Below are 9,108 nucleotides of genomic sequence, written 5' to 3' on the forward strand. Positions count from 1 at the left end.
TTCTCCACCTGGGTCAGGAACGCCAAATTGTCCCTCTCCTCGCTGGAAGTCCAAAAAAAAGGCGTGAATTTGACTAAGTGCCTAGGAGCATTTCCCTTTAAGAAGGCCGACGTGCTATGGTTCTCCACCTGGGTACGGAACGCCAAATTAGTCCCTCTCCTCGCTGGAAGTCCAAAAAAAAGGCGTGAATTTGACTAAGTGCCTAGGAGGATGTCCCTTTAAGAAGGCCGACGTGCTATGGTTCTCCACCTGGGTACAGAACGCCAAATTAGTCCCTCTCCTCGCTGGAAGTCCAAAAAAAAGGCGTGAATTTGACTAAGTGCCTAGGAGCATTTCCCTTTAAGAAGGCCGACGTGCTATGGTTCTCCACCTGGGTCAGGAAAGCAAAATTGTCCCTCTCCTCGCTGGAAGTCCAAAAAAAAGGCGTGAATTTGACTAAGTGCCTAGGAGCATTTCCCTTTAAGAAGGCCGACGTGCTATGGTTCTCCACCCGGGTACGGAAAGCAAAATTAGTCCCTCTCCTCGCTGGAAGTCCAAAAAAAAGGCGTGAATTTGACTAAGTGCCTAGGAGGATGTCCCTTTAAGAAGGCCGACGTGCTATGGTTCTCCACCTGGGTCAGGAAAGCAAAATTGTCCCTCTCCTCGCTGGAAGTCCAAAAAAAAGGCGTGAATTTGACTAAGTGCCTAGGAGCATTTCCCTTTAAGAAGGCCGACGTGCTATGGTTCTCCATCCGGGTACGGAAAGCAAAATTAGTCCCTCTCCTCGCTGGAAGTCCAAAAAAAAGGCGTAAATTTGACTAAGTGCCTAGGAGGATGTCCCTTTAAGAAGGCCGACGTGCTATGGTTCTCCACCTGGGTCTGGAACGCCAAATTAGTCCCTCTCCTCGCTGGAAGTCCAAAAAAAAGGCGGAAATTTGACTAAGTGCCTAGGAGGATGTCCCCTTAAGAAGGCCGACGTGCCTTGGTTCTCTACCTGGGTACGGAACGCCAAATTAGTCCCTCTCCTAGCTGGAAGTAGTCAAAAAAAGGCGGAAATTTGACTAAGTGTCATTATTTTAGAGTACCAGGCCTCTATAGAAAAGTTTGGTTTTTTGTCTATGTGTCATCATTTTAGAGTACCAGGCCTCTATAGAAAAGTTTGGTTTTTTGTCTATGTGTCATCATTTTAGAGTACCAGGGCTCTATAGAAAAGTTTGATAAATTTGACTAAGTGTCTAGGAGCATTTCCCTTTAAGAAGGCCGACGTGCTATGGTTCTCCACCTGGGTCTGGAACGCCAAATTAGTCCCTCTCCTAGCTGGAAGTCCAAAAAAAAAGGCGTGAATTTGACTAAGTGTCTAGGAGGATGTCCCCTTAAGAAGGCCGACGTGCCTTGGTTCTCTACCTGGGTACGGCACGCCAAATTAGTCCCTCTCCTCGCTGGAAGTCCAAAAAAAAGGCGTGAATTTGACTAAGTGCCTAGGAGGATGTCCCTTTAAGAAGGCCGACCTGCTATGGTTCTCCACCTGGGTCCGGAAAGCAAAATTAGTCCCTCTCCTCGCTGGAAGTCCAAATAAAAGGCGTAAATTTGACTAAGTGCCTAGGAGGATGTCCCTTTAAGAAGGCCGACCTGCTATGGTTCTCCACCTGGGTCAGGAAAGCAAAATTGTCCCTCTCCTCGCTGGAAGTCCAAAAAAAAGGCGTAAATTTGACTAAGTGCCTAGGAGGATGTCCCTTTAAGAAGGCCGACGTGCTATGGTTCTCCACCTGGGTCTGGAACGCCAAATTAGTCCCTCTCCTCGCTGGAAGTCCAAAAAAAAGGCGGAAATTTGACTAAGTGCCTAGGAGGATGTCCCCTTAAGAAGGCCGACGTGCCTTGGTTCTCTACCTGGGTACGGAACGCCAAATTAGTCCCTCTCCTAGCTGGAAGTAGTCAAAAAAAGGCGGAAATTTGACTAAGTGTCATTATTTTAGAGTACCAGGCCTCTATAGAAAAGTTTGGTTTTTTGTCTATGTGTCATCATTTTAGAGTACCAGGCCTCTATAGAAAAGTTTGGTTTTTTGTCTATGTGTCATCATTTTAGAGTACCAGGGCTCTATAGAAAAGTTTGATAAATTTGACTAAGTGTCTAGGAGCATTTCCCTTTAAGAAGGCCGACGTGCTATGGTTCTCCACCTGGGTCTGGAACGCCAAATTAGTCCCTCTCCTAGCTGGAAGTCCAAAAAAAAAGGCGTGAATTTGACTAAGTGTCTAGGAGGATGTCCCCTTAAGAAGGCCGACGTGCCTTGGTTCTCTACCTGGGTACGGCACGCCAAATTAGTCCCTCTCCTCGCTGGAAGTCCAAAAAAAAGGCGTGAATTTGACTAAGTGCCTAGGAGGATGTCCCTTTAAGAAGGCCGACCTGCTATGGTTCTCCACCTGGGTCCGGAAAGCAAAATTAGTCCCTCTCCTCGCTGGAAGTCCAAATAAAAGGCGTAAATTTGACTAAGTGCCTAGGAGGATGTCCCTTTAAGAAGGCCGACCTGCTATGGTTCTCCACCTGGGTCAGGAAAGCAAAATTGTCCCTCTCCTCGCTGGAAGTCCAAAAAAAAGGCGTAAATTTGACTAAGTGCCTAGGAGGATGTCCCTTTAAGAAGGCCGACGTGCTATGGTTCTCCACCTGGGTCTGGAACGCCAAATTAGTCCCTCTCCTCGCTGGAAGTCCAAAAAAAAGGCGGAAATTTGACTAAGTGCCTAGGAGGATGTCCCCTTAAGAAGGCCGACGTGCCTTGGTTCTCTACCTGGGTACGGAACGCCAAATTAGTCCCTCTCCTAGCTGGAAGTAGTCAAAAAAAGGCGGAAATTTGACTAAGTGTCATTATTTTAGAGTACCAGGCCTCTATAGAAAAGTTTGGTTTTTTGTCTATGTGTCATCATTTTAGAGTACCAGGCCTCTATAGAAAAGTTTGGTTTTTTGTCTATGTGTCATCATTTTAGAGTACCAGGGCTCTATAGAAAAGTTTGGTAAATTTGACTAAGTGTCTAGGAGCATTTCCCTTTAAGAAGGCCGACCTGCTATGGTTCTCCACCTGGGTACGGAACGCCAAATTAGTCCCTCTCCTCGCTGGAAGTCCAAAAAAAAGGCGTGAATTTGACTAAGTGCCTAGGAGGATGTCCCTTTAAGAAGGCCGACGTGCTATGGTTCTCCACCTGGGTACAGAACGCCAAATTAGTCCCTCTCCTCGCTGGAAGTCCAAAAAAAAGGCGTGAATTTGACTAAGTGCCTAGGAGCATTTCCCTTTAAGAAGGCCGACGTGCTATGGTTCTCCACCTGGGTCAGGAAAGCAAAATTGTCCCTCTCCTCGCTGGAAGTCCAAAAAAAAGGCGTGAATTTGACTAAGTGCCTAGGAGCATTTCCCTTTAAGAAGGCCGACGTGCTATGGTTCTCCACCCGGGTACGGAAAGCAAAATTAGTCCCTCTCCTCGCTGGAAGTCCAAAAAAAAGGCGTGAATTTGACTAAGTGCCTAGGAGGATGTCCCTTTAAGAAGGCCGACGTGCTATGGTTCTCCACCTGGGTCAGGAAAGCAAAATTGTCCCTCTCCTCGCTGGAAGTCCAAAAAAAAGGCGTGAATTTGACTAAGTGCCTAGGAGCATTTCCCTTTAAGAAGGCCGACGTGCTATGGTTCTCCATCCGGGTACGGAAAGCAAAATTAGTCCCTCTCCTCGCTGGAAGTCCAAAAAAAAGGCGTAAATTTGACTAAGTGCCTAGGAGGATGTCCCTTTAAGAAGGCCGACGTGCTATGGTTCTCCACCTGGGTCAGGAAAGCAAAATTGTCCCTCTCCTCGCTGGAAGTCCAAAAAAAAGGCGTGAATTTGACTAAGTGCCTAGGAGCATTTCCCTTTAAGAAGGCCGACGTGCTATGGTTCTCCATCCGGGTACGGAAAGCAAAATTAGTCCCTCTCCTCGCTGGAAGTCCAAAAAAAAGGCGTAAATTTGACTAAGTGCCTAGGAGGATGTCCCTTTAAGAAGGCTGACCTGCTATGGTTCTCCACCCGGGTGCGGAAAGCAAAATTAGTCCCTCTCCTCGCTGGAAGTCCATAAAAAAGGCGTAAATTTGACTAAGTGCCTAGGAGGATGTCCCTTAAAGAAGGCCGACGTGCTATGGTTCTCCACCTGGGTCTGGAACGCCAAATTAGTCCCTCTCCTCGCTGGAAGTCCAAAAAAAAGGCGGAAATTTGACTAAGTGCCTAGGAGGATGTCCCTTTAAGAAGGCCGACGTGCTATGGTCCTCCACCTGGGTCAGGAACGCAAAATTGTCCCTCTCCTCGCTGGAAGTCCAAAAAAAAGGTGTAAATTTGACTAAGTGCCTAGGAGGATGTCCCTTTAAGAAGGCCGACGTGCTATGGTCCTCCACCTGGGTCAGGAACGCAAAATTAGTCCCTCTCCTCGCTGGAAGTCCAAAAAAAAGGCGGAAATTTGACTAAGTGCCATCATTTTAGAGTACCAGGCCTCTATAGAAAAGTTTGGTTTTTTGTCTATGTGTCATCATTTTAGAGTACCAGGGCTCTATAGAAAAGTTTGGTAAATTTGACTAAGTGTCTAGGAGCATTTCCCTTTAAGAAGGCCGACCTGCTATGGTTCTCCACCCGGGTACGGAAAGCAAAATTAGTCCCTCTCCTCGCTGGAAGTCCAAAAAAAAAGGCGTGAATTTGACTAAGTGTCTAGGAGCATTTCCCTTTAAGAAGGCCGACCTGCTATGGTTCTCCACCCGGGTACGGAAAGCAAAATTAGTCCCTCTCCTCGCTGGAAGTCCAAAAAAAAGGCGTAAATTTGACTAAGTGCCTAGGAGGATGTCCCTTTAAGAAGGCTGACCTGCTATGGTTCTCCACCCGGGTGCGGAAAGCAAAATTAGTCCCTCTCCTCGCTGGAAGTCCAAAAAAAAGGTGTAAATTTGACTAAGTGCCTAGGAGGATGTCCCTTTAAGAAGGCCGACGTGCTATGGTCCTCCACCTGGGTCAGGAACGCAAAATTGTCCCTCTCCTCGCTGGAAGTCCAAAAAAAAGGTGTAAATTTGACTAAGTGCCTAGGAGGATGTCCCTTTAAGAAGGCCGACGTGCTATGGTCCTCCACCTGGGTCAGGAACGCAAAATTGTCCCTCTCCTCGCTGGAAGTCCAAAAAAAAGGTGTAAATTTGACTAAGTGCCTAGGAGGATGTCCCTTTAAGAAGGCCGACGTGCTATGGTCCTCCACCTGGGTCAGGAACGCAAAATTGTCCCTCTCCTCGCTGGAAGTCCAAAAAAAAGGTGTAAATTTGACTAAGTGCCTAGGAGGATGTCCCTTTAAGAAGGCCGACGTGCTATGGTTCTCCACCCGGGTCCGGAACTCAAAATTAGTCCCTCTCCTAGTTGGAAGTCATCAAAAAAAGGCGGAAATTTGACTAAGTGCCATCATTTTAGAGTACCAGGACTATAGCTGGGGAATTGGAGCCCTCTGGTGGACACTCGCTGCAAATGCACCCTGAATTAAACACATTATTTCCAGTTCTTTTGGGGCCCTATTTTCAGACGTTGTGGAGCCCTCCAGTGGACTCCCGCCTCCAATGCACCCCCCAAATTAAAGACATCACCCCCCAAACTAAAGACATTATTTCCAGTTCTTTTGGGGGCCTGTTTTCAGCCGGTTTGGCGTATTTCCTTGACGCCGGGGAGTCCTACAGGTGTTCCCGGGGAATGAGAGGCCTTTTGTGGGCCAGAAAGAGTGGGGAACCCTTGGAGCCCCTATTTTCAGACAGTTTGGCTTATTTCGGTGACGCCGGGGCGTCCATCAGGTCTTCCCGGGGAATGAGAGGCCTTTTGTGGCCATATGTCAACAAAAGAGTGGGGAAATGGAGCCCTCCGGTGGACTCCCGCTGCAAATGCACCCCCCAAATTAAATACATTAATTCCAGGCCTTTTGGGGCCCTATATTCAGACGGTGTGGAGCCCTCCAGTGGACTCCCGCCTCCAATGCACCCCCATAATTATAGACATCACCCCCCAAATTAAACACATTATTTCCAGTTCTTTTGGGCCCCTATTTTCAGACGGTTTGGCGTATTTCCTTGACGCCGGGGAGTCCTACAGGTGTTCCCGGGGAATGAGAGGCCTTTTGTGGGCCAGAAAGAGTGGGGAACCCTTGGAGCCCCTATTTTCAGACAGTTTGGCTTATTTCGGTGACGCCGGGGGGGTCCTTCAGGTCTCCCCGGGGAATGAGAGGCCTTTTGGGGCCATACATATGTCAACAAAAGAGTGGGGAATTGGAGCCCTCCGGTGGACTCCCGCTGCAAATGCACCCCCCAAATTAAATACATTAATTCCAGGCCTTTTGGGGCCCTATATTCAGACGGTGTGGAGCCCTCCAGTGGACTCCCGCCTCCAATGCACCCCCATAATTATAGACATCACCCCCCAAATTAAACACATTATTTCCAGTTCTTTTGGGCCCCTATTTTCAGACGGTTTGGCGTATTTCCTTGACGCCGGGGAGTCCTACAGGTGTTCCCGGGGAATGAGAGGCCTTTTGTGGGCCAGAAATAGTGGGGAACACTTGGAGCCCCTATTTTCAGACAGTTTGCCGTATTTCGGTGACGCCGGGGCGTCCGTCAGGTCTTCCCGGGGAATGTGAGGCCTTTCGTGGGCCATATTTTCAGACAGATTGGCCTGTTTCAGTGACGCCGAGGCGTCCATCAGGTCTTCCCGGGGAGTGTGAGGCCTTTTGGGGCCCTATTTTCAGACAGAAAAAAAAGAAAAGTAACCCTTACACTACAAAGGACAGCGGGGAAACGCCCCCCCAGCAAAGTCACAGGGGAAGTGGGGTAGACAAGTGGAGAGTGTCTGGGGAAAAGTCCACAAAATGATCAAAAATCACACCCAGGTACGAGTGCCACAAGTCCCGCCGCGTCCCACCCGAGTCCGAGGTGCCCCCCACATGCCCAAAACGCACCCAGCAAAGGCGCACTGTGATTGGGAAGAAAAGTTGGAAAAGTGGGCAAAAGTCCGGAAAAATGACCAAAAACCACACCCAGGTTAGAGCCCCACACGTCCTGCAGTCGCACCCGAGTCCTGGGATGCCCAACATGTCCAAAAAAATCAAAAAAAGCCCAAAAAATCAAAAAAATCCCCGGGCCGTATCTTGGACGCCGGCGTACCGCGTTCGGCCCTCGTGCCGTAGTTTGGCGACCGATTGTAAAAATTTGCCGCGACCGGCTAGTTTTTTTCCTTGGAGTAAATAGAGAGTAGATCCAGCAGAAAATATGCACTATAAACAAAGAGAGGGAGTTTGGAGGGGGGCAAAAACGCCCTCTTGGAACTTAGTCCCGCCGCGTTCCACCAGGGTTCCGGGGTGCCTGACATGTCCACGACGCACCCAGCAAAGGCGCACTGTGATTGGGAAGAAAAGTTGGGAAAGTGGGCAAAAGTCCCGAATTTGGTCCAAAATCACACCCAGGTTCGAGTCCCACAAGTCCCGCCGCGTTCCACCAGTGTCTCGGGGTGCCTACAATGTCCACAACGCACCCAGCAAAGGCGCACTGTGATTGGGAAGAAAAGTTGGGAAAGTGGGCAAAAGTCCCGAATTTGGTCCAAAATCACACCCAGGTTCGAGTCCCACAAGTCCCGCCGCGTTCCACCAGGGTTCCGGGGTGCCTACAATGTCCACAACGCACCCAGCAAAGGCGCACTGTGATTGGGAAGAAAAGTTGGGAAAGTGGGCAAAAGTCCCGAATTTGGTCCAAAATCACACCCAGGTTCGAGTCCCACAAGTCCCGCCGCGTTCCACCAGGGTTCCGGGGTGCCTACAATGTCCACAACGCACCCAGCAAAGGCGCACTGTGATTGGGAAGAAAAGTTGGGAAAGTGGGCAAAAGTCCCGAATTTGGTCCAAAAGCACACCCAGGTTCGAGTCCCACAAGTCCCGCCGCGTTCCACCGGTGTCCCGGGGGTGCCTGGCATGTCCACAACTTACCCAGCAAAGGCGCACTGTGATTGGGAAGAAAAGTTGGGAAAGTGGGCAAAAGTCCCGAATTTGGTCCAAAATCACACCCAGGTTCGAGTCCCACAAGTCCCGCCGCGTTCCACCAGTGTCTCGGGGTGCCTACAATGTCCACTACTTACCCAGCAAAGGCGCACTGTGAGTGGGAAGAAAAGTTGGGAAAGTGGGCAAAAGTCCCGAATTTGGTCCAAAATCACACCCAGGTTCGAGTCCCACAAGTCCCGCCGCGTTCCACCGGTGTCCCGGGGGTGCCTGGCATGTCCACAACTTACCCAGCAAAGGCGCACTGTGATTGGGAAGAAAAGTTGGGAAAGTGGGCAAAAGTCCCGAATTTGGTCCAAAAGCACACCCAGGTTCGAGTCCCACAAGTCCCGCCGCGTTCCACCAGTGTCTCGGGGTGCCTACAATGTCCACAACTTACCCAGCAAAGGCGCACTGTGATTGGGAAAAAAAGTTGGGAAAGTGGGCAAAAGTCCCGAATTTGGTCCAAAATCACACCCAGGTTCGAGTCCCACAAGTCCCGCCGCGTTCCACCAGGGTTCCGGGGTGCCTACAATGTCCACAACGCACCCAGCAAAGGCGCACTGTGATTGGGAAGAAAAGTTGGGAAAGTGGGCAAAAGTCCCGAATTTGGTCCAAAATCACACCCAGGTTCGAGTCCCACAAGTCCCGCCGCGTTCCACCAGTGTCTCGGGGTGCCTACAATGTCCACAACTTACCCAGCAAAGGCGCACTGTGAGTGGGCAAGAAAAGTTGGGAAAGTGGGCAAAAGTCCCGAATTTGGTCCAAAATCACACCCAGGTTCGAGTCCCACAAGTCCCGCCGCCTTCCACCAGGGTTCCGGGGGGCCTGACATGTCCACGACGCACCCAGCAAAGGCGCACTGTGATTGGGAAGAAAAGTTGGGAAAGTGGGCAAAAGTCCCGAATTTGGTCCAAAATCACACCCAGGTTCGAGTCCCACAAGTCCCGCCGCGTTCCACCAGGGTTCCGGGGTGCCTACAATGTCCACAACGCACCCAGCAAAGGCGCACTGTGATTGGGAAGAAAAGTTGGGAAAGTGGGCAAAAGTCCCGAATTTGGTCCAAAATCACACCCAGGTTCGAGTCCCACAAGTCCCG

This window comes from Nerophis lumbriciformis, linkage group LG15 (genome assembly GCF_033978685.3).
Source record: "Nerophis lumbriciformis linkage group LG15, RoL_Nlum_v2.1, whole genome shotgun sequence".
NCBI classification, from domain to species: domain Eukaryota; kingdom Metazoa; phylum Chordata; class Actinopteri; order Syngnathiformes; family Syngnathidae; genus Nerophis; species Nerophis lumbriciformis.